This window comes from Amblyraja radiata, chromosome 29 (assembly GCF_010909765.2).
Source record: "Amblyraja radiata isolate CabotCenter1 chromosome 29, sAmbRad1.1.pri, whole genome shotgun sequence".
Taxonomy (NCBI): Eukaryota; Metazoa; Chordata; class Chondrichthyes; order Rajiformes; family Rajidae; genus Amblyraja; species Amblyraja radiata.
In genome coordinates, this window is record NC_045984.1 from 27788879 (window position 1) to 27803980 (window position 15102).

Genomic DNA, 15102 nt, shown 5'->3' on the forward strand with positions numbered 1-15102 from the left:
CATTGACATACCTATGTGGCTGGGTTTAGATTTAGCTATTAGGGCTAACGGAATCAAGGATTATGGGGAGAAAGCAGGAACGGGATACTGTTTTTGGATGATCAGCCATGATCATATTGAATGGTTCGAAGGGCCGAATGGTCTACTCCTGCACCTATTTTCTATGGTTTCTTCTCCTATGGTTCTTCTTTCCTATCGACTCCCCTTCATGGTCCTCTCTGCCACCATCCCTCCTTATCTGGTTCCACCTATTACCCCACCTATTACTTCCCAAAACCATATCCTTCATGTACACTCTCAGTTGCCATGCAGGTTATGAACTTGAATTGTTAACCATTCCTTAGACTCCATAAATTCTGCTTGACCTGCCGAATTCTTCCAGCATTTTCATTCGTTGCTCTAAATTCCAGTTTCTGCAGACTCTTGTCTCCCTACCTGAAGCAAATGGATTTGACCATTTCCTATTTAATACTTAGTTATGATTATTCAAATTTTAGATTTTTTAAAATCTGTGTGTCCTTTGTGATTTGCTGATTGTTCTGTGATATTTTGCCATGGTATCTCATTGAAGTTTGTGTACTTGAAAGTTATTAATAAAAATATATTGCATTAAATACTCCGCATTGAAATTTATCATTGCAAATTCTATGAAATACGAACATGAGCACCATTTAAAAAAAATTATAAGCTGTTGGTTGTGTAATCTGAAGACATATTCAGTTAGTCAGGGTGCAGCAAGCTTCAGGCAAATTGCTCGTATTCTAGTGGGTAAACAAGCTCATGTTACTGGACCTACTAAAGTTTCTGTCAATTAATTTGCTAATAGGATAAGGGAGCCAGCTTTAGCTCACAGCTTTCTGGGAAGCTTGTCCTGCAGGTTTGCTTTCAATAGGTATTTACTAAAAACAGGGGCCAAAGATCCTACAAGATACAAAAGACACAGAAATAGTTTCTTAAAACAAGTTTCCATATACAATTATTGAAAGTTTAAAGTTATTCTTCTTATTGGTGCAGTTATTTCAGAGAAACCAAAACATTCTAGAGAAATTATTTTAACGTGGATTAAACGTTATACGTAAAATATGGCTGCCACTTTTACGTTATTTTTAAAACTTATTTTGCCAATGACTATGAATTTATTGTACTGCAGGAAAAATGTAGCTACGACACCTTGAAACTCAGGAAATAATGTTGCGACACAAAATGTTGGAGTAACTAGCGGGTCAAGCAGCATCCATGGAGAACATGGATGGACGATGTTTCAGGACGGGACTTTTCCTCAGACTGATTTCAGACTTTTCTGCTCTACAATCTGAAAAAGGGCCCCGACCCAAAATGTCGCCTACCCATTTTCTTCAAGGACGCTGCCTGACTTGCTGAGTTACTTTGCATTTGTGTCTATCTCAAGACATCTTAGATGTACAATGAATTACCACTCAATGCAAACAAAAACTAGGATTGAAGGAGCATGGTTTTATACTCAAACATGGGATATGTCAAATTCTCAATCTTCTGTCATTGCCTTGTTCAGTCATGTGCTCTCATTGCCAGTTTATAGCTGATCTGCATTACTAAACTATAATAGATAATGTCGAGAAAATGCTTAACATCTGAAAAACAAAGATCCTCCCTGCCCCTGCTGAACAATACCACTAATTGAAAATAAATGTTCATGATGACCCTAGGAATTCTTCTGACATCTCGAAAGTTACCCCTTAACGAAGGCATTCGTCAATGATAATATTCACAGTTACCTTCAATGTGCTGGTTTAGACAGCCATTTTTGGAAAAATGTGTTTGAAGATCATGATCTCAAACCAGGCAAAAGTTATCCCCTTTTTCTCCTTCTTACTTCATCTAGAGAGCAAGAGTGTTTAATTGTCGTATATACCGTCAACTGAATAATGAAATTATTACTTGCAGCAACATAACAGACCTGTAAAACAATACACATGAATAAAATACCTCAAAGCACTGGAGATATATCACATGCTTCTTTGCAAAACCTTCCAAATTGATTAGCAGGACATGAGTAACGTCAGCACCATTTCCCAGGCCAACACCCCTAGCTTTGAGACTCTAATTACATTAATTTGAATCCAATGGAGGGATACAGCATTTATAAAGCACCTGTAATGTGTGAAACATCCCATGGCACTTTTGTGGAACATTGTTGAAAAGGATACAAGTAGATACTATATCAACTGAGCTAAACATTTTAAAATCAAAAACAGATTCGAAAGGGGAATTTTAAATGTAAAAAAAATGAGTGAGAGAGGCAGATATGGGGTGGGAACCATATAGCTTAAGACTTCGGGAGTTAAAGACACGTCAGCAATGGTAAAGGAAGTTAATCTCTGGAAGAAAAACAAATTACTACATCAACTGACCACTTTTAAAGTATTTATCACAAATTCCAGCCATAACTGCCATCAGGTCTGTTATCAGATAATGCATAATATCTTGATTACATCAATTAACTTTTTTAAAGTTTACAACAGGGAGAGTTTTTCAAGATACAGATCTAGTACTTGCAATATAGAAAAAAAAGAATAATTTTACTCACAATGGGCATTCTTTAATATATTGTTGAAATGTTTAATTAAAGAGAGAGTATGCTTCATGCTCAATATCTGCCAAACAAAGGGCCTTTTAACTTTTGATTCATTTTACTACTCAAAAGATATTTATAATATTGGATCTGAATGGATTTAGTTTGCAACTTTAAAATCTGTCGAACATAGTTTTTGTTTCACAATCATACAGATTTAGTATATAGCTGGAAATACACTGGGGAGATGTTTGCTGAGCAAAGGTATGTATCCCCTGAAGAATCAGTTGCCTATTTGGATTAGATGCTCTATGAAAGAAATGGTGCATTTTGCAATGTTTGCCACAAAGCTAATTTAACATCATACTGACTAGACTTCCCGTCATTGTCTCCACCTACACTTCACAGCACCTCGGAAAAGCAGCCAACAAAATCGAAGACGTCCCACCCCAAGTCGTTCCTTCTACTCTCTGATCGCATCCAACAGAAGGTACAAATGCTTGAAAGCATGTACCACCTGACTCAGGAACAGCTTCTTCCCCTCTGTTATCGGACTTCTGAATGATCCTTCCATAAGCTGGGATAAATTCTGAATCATCTCCACCCCATTGTGGACATTGGACTTTGTCAATGGAACTGATTTGATAAAATGCATTGCAATGCTGAGAACTCTATTCTGTATTCTGTATCTTCCCCTTTGCTCTATCTATTGTACTTGAGTTTGACTTGTGTTTATGCATGGTATATCTGATCTGGTTAGTTTGCATGCACAACAAAGCTTTTCATTGTACATCACTACCAATGACAATAATAAAACTAAACCTAAACCAATAACTTTCTTGCATCAGTTTATATTTCTCTGTGAACCATGTAAACAAATTCACAAATATATTTGAGGCTCTGTAGTATTCAAACACCGTCTTTACTTTAATGACAGTGGCACCTACATTTTAAATATGTTGATTTGACTGAGTGATTATATGAAAGTGATTATATAAGTGCCAATTCCTTCATTCTTAAATATTAAAACAAATATGGTTGGTTAATTTGGAATACCACAAGATCATAGAAGGACAAGGCCATTCAGACTGACCATGGCAGTTATATCTCTGGCCTCAACCAATCCTCTGTACCAGACTCCCATGGATCTCAACACTCCAATCTTTCAAAGGTTTTTCTACTTACATTTTAAATATTTTTTAAAAGCTACCTTCGTAACTCTCTAGGATAGTGAGAAATTCCAGAGATTCTCTAACCTCTGCAAGAAGAAATTTCTATGTACCTCTGTTTTAAAAGACAAGTTCTTTATCTTGGAAATATGTAACTTCACTCAAAACTCTCCTGCTCCTGATGAATCTCAGTGCTTCCTTTTGTGACCTTATTTGTTACAGTAAGATCTCCTCTTATTTTTCCAAATGCTAAAGAATACAGACGCAACCCATTATATTTTTAAGGCATTAGCCAGTTGATTCCCCTTTGGACTGTCTCAAACAATATCCTTTCTTAGGAAAATGAACCAAAATCATGCACAATACTGTATGTATGGTCTCACCAACACTGTATAAATATGACCGTGATATTTTTTTGGATACCTTTCCATTACATTCACGATAGTTTCTGTTCTTCAAGTTTGCAACGGATTAAGCAAAGCATTAATATATTATGCTACTGAAAGGTGTCAAAATGTCACTTTTGTACACAAGTCCAATATCAGTCCAATTCATTGACTGTCTTTTTCATAGAGTTTCATTTCCATCTTAAATGTAGCCAATGAAGTTCAAATTATCCTTAGCTCTGCAGCTGCACTGGGCTTCCTGTGTTTATGAATGCTCTCACATCTATTCACAAAAGGAACAATCAGCAAATGCCATAGCTTTCAGATGAGGAAAACAAGTCTCCACTTCCTTAAGAATGGTTAGTTTCTGATAGTGTCAAGTTTCATAGCCTCAAAAAGCGGGTTAGGTGGTCAACTAACATTAAAAACTACTGATGAAACTTAATCTGACTTGCTTTGTTTTAGGGATAATCTTTTTGCACATCAGAAGCTTGTTAATTAATCAAATAGTTACACAAATTTTCAATCATTTTTCCACTTCATTTGTAGTAATGTGTGAAGCATATTATTAAATAAAAGTAGCAATGATGGAAAATTAGGGCAGAATACATAATCAAACTGAAAATAAAAACTTGTAACAGGCCCCAGAGGTTAACTGTCAACTATCGTATATTTGTTCCTAAAATGTTATGGCGGGCGAATAAGTAAGCCATGCGTGGTGAAACAAAGAGATCTTTATTGACAAAGTAAAGAGAACAGCACACACGCGAATGGGGGAAGGTTAACCCGGGGTTCATTATATATACCAGGGCACACTCCTAAACCCCGTGACGACTCCTTCCCGCCAAACCCAGTCACATGACCCTGCACCCGACTGCCGAGGGTTTGCACAGTAAGCTGTCTGACCACCAGGTGGTGCCACAAGACCCCCCCCCCCCCCCCGCCCAGAACTGGAGGCAAGAAAACGAAAGGGCAGACAAACGAGATGGACGGACCTTGTGCACACATCCCCCCCCACAGGGGACACAACCGGGGAAGGCGAAGGCGGGAGCGGCCGGACCGCGGACGCCCTTGACGACGAGGCTGGGCCACCAGCACAGGTTGACTAAGGTCAACATGGGCCGGCTTCAAACGAGCCACCGACACAGTCTCACACCGACCCCCCATGTCCAAATCAAAAGTTGTAAGTCCATGCTGCAGCACCCGGAAGGGCCCCTTACCCGGGTCTCTCGGGAAAGGCAGTGCCACTGAACTCCGGGTGAACGCAGGGCCTGGTCTCTGGGCCCTCCAGGGCCCTCCCAACACCCGATCGATCAAACCACCGCCCCCTGTTGCTTGGACTGCCAGAGTTCGTCTGCACGCTCTGCTAACTGCAGGGGGGGCAGCAAAATCCTCAACAGTGAGAAGCAGGCGGATGTCATCCAGCATCTGTTCCAAGAAGGCGTGTTCGAAGAGAAGGCAGGGCTGATGACCGTCCATAAGGGTGAATATTTCACTCATGAGCACCTCATGATTCACTCGCCGAGGCCACACCGTCCCAGCGGCTGAGCCCAAAGGTACGCAGGAGTAGCATTTTGAGGCCCTCGTATTTGTCCTCATCTGGCGGCGTAGGTAATGGACCAGGCGACCGGCCGTCTCCTGATCCAACACGCCGACCACATAATAGTCCCGGATTCATCAGCCGTGATGCGTCAGCTGTGGAACTGGGCCTCGGAACCACACTTGGGGCTGCGATGTTTAGAACACGGGCAGCTTCAGGGAGACAGCATACTGCTGGGCTGGATTGACAGCGACCTCAGGTTGTTGAGGTTGATTGTTGACTGTGTCCATAGTTTAAATCCAAAATGACTGTTTTGGATCGTCGGAGTCACCAATATGGCAGGCGAATAAGCAAGCCACGCATGGTGAAACAAGGAGATCTTTATTGACGCGAATGGGGGAAGGTTAACCCGGGGTTCATTATATACACCAGGGCACCCCCTAAACCCCGTGACGACTCCTTCCCGCCAAACCCAGGCACGTGACCCTTTCCCTGACTGCCGAGGGTTTGCACAGTAAGTGGCCTAACCACTGGGTGGTGCCACAATGTTCGTTTTCTTTAGTGCAATTATTTTGTATTTAATTTTGATTTTAAGTGTGACTTTGCTGCTTTGTACAATCATTGGTAGTAGGAAGTAGAAGAGAATCATGACGTTACTATAGGGGCCTAGAAATTGAATGGTGCATTAAGAGCAGGCAAACTTCAGTAGCCTGAGCCCAGGGTATTCCAGAAAGCCTCTCTGCTGCAAAGAAAATCAGATAAAGCTGGGTCTGGCAAATGAGAAAGAGTAGTTAGGACAGTCCACATGGAGGAAGGGAAGTAATGGGGGTTTGGTGGAGGCAGGGTAGACTGAGGGTGATGCAACAAATTGCTCGGGATCAGTAACGATGATCAGGTCCAATTCTGCTGTTGGGGATCAATAATAGTAATGTACTTGAAAATGATTAAAAAAATAAAGGCTTTTATCTTAAATTTGATTGAATAATACCATTAGCATCAGAGATATCCGAATGTTTCCATCCTGTAAATTCAGTGATAGTGACATTATTATTCTGGTGGTTGCAATAAAAGACTCATTGCCAAAGCTATGCAGCTGACAGAGATAGTGTTAATCATGATAAACAAGTAGATTGTGATATCTGAATCTTGTATTAATCGTCGAGCCTTTTGTTCCAAAATAATACTTGTGATCTTTGATTTGATCATATAAGTTGAATGATCAATGAGTCAGAGGTAACAATCATTTATTTTCAATTAAAGAAAATATATTGCTAATAATGTTTAATAGTTTATAATACAATTATATAATATTTAAAAACAGCTGGAACAACATGTTATTATATACTAACAGTTAAGCGCTGCATTCACAATTGTATCAACATTAGGCAGTGGCAGTTTATCTAACCACAAATTGCTTTATCAGTAAAGAAGTCTTGAAAAATGTCAGAGATAACTCCTGGTCTTTTTCATCAAATTATGCATTAGATGATATAACATTCAGAAGGCCGTGGGAGGTCATTTATTTACCATCATATTATTCAAAGGAACCTGTACAATAACTTTCTAAATATATCTTTGCAGATGAAAATGCAAAAAACATTAGTGCACTTAAATTCTAGTAACCTGTTTTTTTAGTCACTTTCTGATTTCTGCTACACGATAGCCTGTATGCTAAGTCAAATTATATAGCCCAGTAACGATCAACTGACTCTATTACCACATTCAAATTCATTACCATTTTTAACTGTCAATGTTGTCTAAGCCATGAAACAAAGGGCGTGCCATGAAAAATATCTGAAGAACGATCTCGACACAAAACATCACCCATTCCTTCTCTCCAGAGATGCTGCCTGTCCGGCTGAGTTACTCCAACGTTTTGTGTCTATCTTTGGTTTAAACCAGCATCTGCAGTTCCTTCCGACATTCTTCTCATTTTTTTTGTCTGGTTCAATTACTTGTCTTAAAATTAATTATTTATAATCATGTCTGCATACTTATTATATGCATGAATTTCTTGCAGTTGGCATCATAATTTGTTCCTTAATTTAACATGATGAAACATTCTTCAAAAAGATCACAGTGAAGTTATGTGGGGGAAATTATTTAACTAATTCTGGAATTGAATAGGCCAGATTTCATTAAAGCAGATCATCTAATCGCAACTGCTGTACGTTAGAATTGTACTTGAACATTTGGGTTTTCTAAAAACCTTATATGTGTGGTAAATTGCAAAAAAAATGAAGCAAACCTGAACATCACAAACTCCACTGCATCTCATTATAATCACATTGAAGGATTGAAATTCAAACAATAAACGGTGAGGGTGTGTCAAGGACAATGAGTGTAATTTTTGTAATAATTTGATGAACAATGTAGTCATATTATTTGACAAGCTTAGAAAACATATTGTAACAATTTATTTGATTCCCTCATAAGATCAAATAAGTAGCACAGAAACCAAAATAGTAATTAGAAAGGTAGACACAAAATGTTGGAGTAACTCAGCGGGACAGGCAACATCTCTGGAGAGAAGGAATGGGTCACGTTTCGGGTAGAGACCCTTCACTGTTAGTACCAAACTGATGCTTAACTGTTAGTACCAAACTGACGTTTCGGGCTCGACACCGCTCCCCAGACTGAGGAAGGGTCCCGACCCGAAAAGTAATTAGAAAAATCAATTATAATGATACAATTGAAAATAAGATCAGAAAGTGCTGGAAATGCACAACAACCCTGGGAGCAGAAGTGGAGAGAGGAAGTTAAAGTCAATATTTCACGTTGATGAGATTTCTGTATAGCGCGTTGATGTGACGTTTTAGCTTTATTTTCCTGCCTTCACAGTTGCAGCATTGTGTGGAGAATTTTTCCAGATACTTTGTTATTATAAAATAGATCAAATAGTTTGACGAACATTTTCATTTCATACTGGATGTATTGAAATATTAAAATAAATGTTAAAGCAAACCGACTGATACATCATTTCTAGTTGGTACTTCAAAGAAATGTATTAAATAATTGAAAGCAATTCTCACATTTCCATTGGCAGTTGAATTACTTAAGGAAATAGTTTTGTTTGCAGTATATAACAGTGCAATACGCAACTTGTAATAAATTTGAACTGCTTCAGAGTTGTCCAAAGAATATCTAGGATGTGAATGGAAAACTCACACTAGGGTATTTCAGGATGTTTTTCATGAAATTAATTTGAAGCGGAATGCAGGGCCTCACTACAAAGGTCCTGTCTCTATTTTACTTGAGGTTACAATGTTTGACTGAGGCACCAGTATATAAAAAGTAAATACATACTATTATAGTTCTCTCCATTCCATCTAGTTACATATTGCAAGATTAAATTGACCAATAGTATCACAGATAGAGCTGGCCAGATAGAAGTACAATGTGCATGTTTGAAGGATGTGTTCAATACCTATTCAGAGCAGAACATGTTCTTGGTTCTACGAAGGACATAATAATAATAATCATAATAATATAATAATAATAATAATAATAATAATAATAAACTTTATTACGGACTCGAGGTCCAGACAAGGGGCAACATTACATTTAAAAAAATGCATTGCATATTAAAAAAATACCATAAAGTATATATAAAATCTTAGTATATCACTTATAAAAGCATCATAAATTATATATTTTTAAAAACACAATACATGAGTTAAAAATTCAGATTAAAAGAATGATCAATGTCCTACAACAAGACAACGATACCAGTGTCTCCACAGCTGGGATTCATAGCGTGTAATGCTAACCCTTATGTTTGACAAGGCCGCAATAATTACATTTTTAGAGTCATTTATCCTGCAAATGAATTTATACATGTGATTTCTTAGGATAGCTTCTAAAGTACTGACTCCTGCAGCCACAAACATATTACTGGCACTACACCATCTAGGTTTCCTTAGCGGTGTTCTCATGGCATCGTTATATGCCACCTTTAGTCTCTGCAAACTTGTCTTTCCATAGTTCGACCACAGGTGCGCAGTGTAGAGTGGTGTGCAGTATGCTCTAAATAGCGACATCTTCACCACATCTGCACACGCACCAAATTTACGCAAGAGAATATTCGCCTGTACATACAGCATGCGTTGTTGCCTATAAATATCCTCATCATCGGCGCGACTCACGTCGCAGCGGCCTCTGCAGTCCGTCTGTCGTTTTTTATTTTTTGTCTCGTTTGAATGCAGTTTAAAGTGTTTTTTTTTTAACTGGGTATGTGTGCGGGAGCGGGGGTGAGGAAACTTTAAAAATCTTTCCCCTGCACAGAGAACCCGACCTTTTCTCTGTCAGGTCACCGTTGTCGTTGGGGCCTAGCACCGTGGAGCGGCCTCCAACCGGAACGACATGAGGCTCCAGTCGCGGAGCTGCGGACTTACTTACCATCGTGGAGCTGGCCGAGTTCGGAGCGGGAGGAGCTGTGGTGGCTCGCTGCTGCGGCCCAACCCCAGAGATTCGGAGGCTCCAACCGCAGGTCTGGTGGACGGTAACACCGGGAGCCCACGGGTCCCTGCTGGGAGACCGCTTTTCGGGGCTTCCGCAACGGCGACTTCTCCCGCCTTAGTTGCGGGGTTGAGGATGACCTGGAGCGGGGCCTTACATCGCCTGGCGCGGCTTTAACGGCCGTGGGACTTGCTAGCCCACGGCGGGGGCTCCAACACCAAGACCCGGAGCGCGGCCTTGCATCACCCGGCGCGGCTTTAATGGCCGCGGGACACTTACCATCGCCCGCCGGGGGTTTGACTCTGACATCGGGAGGAGAATGAGGAGTGCAGGGGAGAGATAAGACTTTGCCTTCCATCACAGTGAGGAGGAGATTCACTGTGATGGATGTTTGTGTAAATTGTGTTGTGTCTTGGTTCTTTTTCTTGTGTGTATGACTGCAGAAACCAAATTTCGTTTGAACCTCAATGAGGTTCAAATGACAACAAATAAATTGTATCATTGTATTGTATCATTGTATTAATCATCTGTCATTTGTTCTGTAATAATATGCCCTAGATATTTTACCTTATTACAGACTCTAAGATTATTGTCAGACAATTTAAAATCAGGAAATTTTAGACATTTATCCTTTTTGGTTCTACAGATCATAACAGCACTCTTACTAGCATTATATTTAATATCATGTTCCACACCATACACAGAACATATAGTAAGGAGCTGCTGGAGACCAGCGCTAGATGGACTAAAGACCACAAGATCATCTGCATATATAATATGGTTCACTAAAATATTCCCAATCATGCACCCAGTATTACAGGCTTTCAATTGTTTAGACAGATCATCAATATATAGATTAAAAAGGACTGGGCACAAAATTCCCCCTTGTCTAACACCATTGCTAACCCCAAATGGGGCTGAGACCCTATTGCCCCATTTTATTTGCATAGTCTGGTGGGCATACCAGGAGGCCAGAATTCTTACAATGTATTTAGGCACCCCTCTTTGACTCATTTTACCAAACAGCTTTCTGTGATGAACACGGTCAAAGGCTTTGGAAGCATCAATAAAGCAGATAAGGATTGAAGAGTTTTTGCCTCTATATTTGTTTACAATCTCCTTTAGGGCATATATGCATAAGTCAGTGCCATGTTTAGCTTTAAAGCCAAACTGGTTATCTGTGGAGTTAACAAACTCATTTATTCTATCCAGCAGAACTCTTTCTAAAACTTTTGACAATATGCTGGCTAAAGCTATGGGCCTGTAATTATTTAGGCTGCCTACTTTACCAGCTTTGTCCTTAATGACCGGCACTAACAGAACAGACAACATTGGTAACAAGCCATGAATCATAAAGCCAGTAAAACAAATAGCAAGGAGAGGAGCTATCCTCATGCTCGCATACTTAAGATGTTTAGCAGAAATATGATCCAAGCCACTTGCTTTGTTGTTGGACAGCTTGTTCATGGCATGATACACCTCATGTGACATAATCGCCATCGAGTCATTACTCTCAATATTGTCCACCCTATACAAGTCACCTTGGACACAGTTGAATAAAGTACTATAATGTTATCGCCATAACTCCGCGATATTAGCTGTTCCGGAGATTCCATCTACAGTGCATGGTAGAGATGTTTTGCAACTGTTAAGAGCTCTCACTTCATTCCAAAAATCTGTAGCATTGTTACTTAGCAGCTTCTTAGCCATGGAATCAGCCCTCATAGCTTGCTCATTTTTACAGATGAAGCGAACAGCATACTTATACCTTGCATTAGTGAGCTTCTTGTGCTCAAACACAGGCCCCTGTCTGGGTCTACCTGCCATAGCCCATGCATAGTCTGTGACAACAGTAAAATTAATCTGAATTCTTACAATTTTGACATATCCACAAGAAAAGTTCTGTTGCATTTTCCTTTAAAAGATCTTATCCTGATGTCCTCTTCCTCTTGATAATTTGTTTCATCTACAGAAGTAGTAAGATACTTTATTGAATAATTATACAATACTTCTGGCAACAAACAGACACATGAAGATGGTTAGAAATTATTTAACACATTTTTGAAGTACCAACTTGAAATGATGTATCAATCAGTCTGCTTTAAAATTAATTTTGTTATTTGAATACTTATCCAGTTCTAAAGTCGGAAATAAATTTGTTCATCAAACTATTTGATCTATTTTACAATCCTTACCAATCTGAATAATCCACCAGCTCTATACATCAAAGGAGACATGGTGGAGAGAGTCACTGGCTTTAAGTTCCTGGGAATAAACATCTCCCAGGACCTTAAGTGGCAAATGAACACCGTCACTCTCGTGAAGAAGTCACATCAGCGGCTGTATTTCCTGAGGTCTCTGCGGAGAGCAAACGTCTCACAGCCGCTGCTGTTGTCCTTCTACCGATGCGCCGTGGAGAGTATCCTCTCCTATGGAATCCTGGTGTGGTTTGCTAGCTGTACTGTGGCTGAGAGGAGGGCGTTGCAGGGAATTATAAAAACTGCGCAGAACATTACAAACGCCCAACTGCCCTCCTTGGATGACATATATAGGGCCCGATGCTTGCGCCGGGCCACAAATATCAAGCAGGACACATCCCACCCTGCCAACCACCTTTTTACTCTGCTACCCTCTGGGAGGCGATTCAGGACTCTGAAGGCTCGCACCGGTAGACTAAAGAATAGTTTCTACCCATGTGCGATAAAAGAGCTAAATTCCAACAGAGAATGCTGGGGAAGCAAAATGTAATTCTAAGAAATGCCGCCAAATTCTTTTAAATTCTTTTAAATTCTTTTAAAACACCTATTTATTTTTACTAATAAGTGTACATATGTGTCAATGGTTGTCGTGTTTGTATTGTTTTTAACCGGAGGAGATGTAATGGAATTTCGTTGCACAGTATTGTGCAATGACAATAAACGTATTCATTCATTCATTCATTCATTCATTTTGTTTTAGGTAACTACACATTTTAATCAGCATTTAAACTATAAGGAGGGGAACCCTCAATTTGTATTCTTTGACACTTTTCAAGATGACTATTCAGAGAACATTTGGAGATTGTAGGAAAGGGGACAGTAAAAGGCCTAGACCCAATGAAGGAATAATGTACAAGTTCTTTCCTTTTCTTATCCATCCATTAGTTCATTGTTTCACTCATCAAACTAAACAAGGTAAATTAATCCTCTGACAGTGGAAAGATAGATTACCATCATCCTAATAATAATAATAATAATAATAAATTTTATTTATGGGCGCCTTTCAAGAGTCTCAAGGACACCTTACAAAAATTTAGCAGGTAGAGGAAAAACATGTAAGGGGAATGAAATAAATAGTAGAGACATGACTAGTACACAAAGTAAAGACAGAATTCAATACAAAACACAATATGAGGCAATTAATGCACAGATGAAAAGGGAGGGGGACGTGGGGCTAAGGATAGGCAGAGGTGAAGAGATGGGTCTTGAGGCGGGACTGGAAGATGGTGAGGGACACGGAATTGCGGATCAGTTGGGGGAGGGAGTTCCAGAGCCTGGGAGCTGCCCTGGAGAAGGCTCTGTCCCCAAAACTGCGGAGGTTGGACTTGTGGATGGAGAGACCGGCTGATGTGGATCTGAGGGACCGTGAGGGTTGGTAGGGGGAGAGGAGGTCAGTGAGATATGGGGGGGCCAGATGGTGGAGGGCTTTGTAGGTGAGGATCAGGATTTTGTAGTTGATCCGGTGGGAGATGGGTAGCCAGTGAAGTTGTTTGAGGACTGGAGTGATGTGATGCCAGGATTTGGTGTGGGTGATGAGTCGGGCGGCTGCATTCTGGACCAGTTGGAGTCGGTTGATGTAGGTGGAGCTGATGCCAAGGAGAAGTGAGTTGCAATAGTCCAGTCGGGAGGAGATGAAGGCATGGATGAGTCTTTCAGCAGCGGGAGGTGTGAGAGAGGGTCTGAGTTTGGCGATGTTGCGGAGATGAAAGAAGGAGGTTTTAATGACATGGCGGATATGAGGCTCAAGGGAGAGGGTGGAATCAAAGATCACGCCAAGGTTGCGGGCCTGGGGAGATGGGGAGACAGTGGTGCCGTCGATGGTGAGAGTGGGGTTATTGATTTTGCTGAGTGTGGCTTTGGAGCCTATGAGGAGGAATTCTGTCTTATCGCTGTTGAGTTTGAGGAAATTATGTTGCATCCAGGTTTTTATAGCTGACAAACAGGAGTTGATATGGGAGAGGGGGGGGGGGGGGGGGGTTGTGGGGGGATTTGGTGCCGAGGTTGATATGGGTGTCATCATTTTGTCTTGTTCTTTTACCTCTTCTCACATCACATAAATCACCATTATATTACATTTAATGATTAATCAGTAAAACTACCCACTTTGATTGAAGAATGAATTTGACGGAAATGCTTCAAATAATTCACGGAGTACAAATAATTCACGCAGTACAAATAATGGGAGCAAATAATACCAGCACAGAAAAAAGAGTAACCAGCTGGCTGCAAGAGCACCCCACATACATTCTGTGTAAAGGGGACCTGGATACCACCATAAGTCAAGGTTTTGAACATGAAAGACTACTGCAAGTATAACAAAGTGTGCCTATAAAATTTTAGCATTTAAGTGTGTGCACAAAGCGTTTTAGCTGAGACAGATCGGATATAAACTCACTGTCACCTCTCAATTATCTCTGTTCCATCAGTGGCCATTGGTTGTGTAGTTAGCAGGATCTCTCTTTGCTTTTCCATCAAAGATGTTACAACTGAATTGATGAAATAGATGCTCTCTCTTGTAGTTGTAGTCTTACAATTGTTATGTACATATCCCAAGGTTGCATGATGACTTTCAGCAATGTCTGAATTTAAAGATCACTTTCTCTTTAAGAGGTGCAGGTGTAACATCAATTAGTAATGCCTAGTTTCTATGGCTGACCAAAACTTACAAAATCTCTCTCAGTTGATATCCAAAAAAGATTAATAAAGAATGAGTAGCAGTTCCAAATTTATTATATTTTAC

General features: G+C 40.1%; 1 long non-coding RNA gene across 1 annotated transcript; it reads left to right on the forward strand.

Annotated features, from left to right (window-relative positions):
• Positions 1-1391: 1391 nt before the first annotated feature.
• LOC116989695 lies at positions 1392-3050 on the forward strand. The gene is made up of 2 exons (XR_004416297.1): positions 1392-2815; positions 2960-3050. It is a non-coding gene; the product is annotated as an uncharacterized LOC116989695 (long non-coding RNA).
• The last annotated feature ends 12052 nt before the right edge of the window (positions 3051-15102 follow it).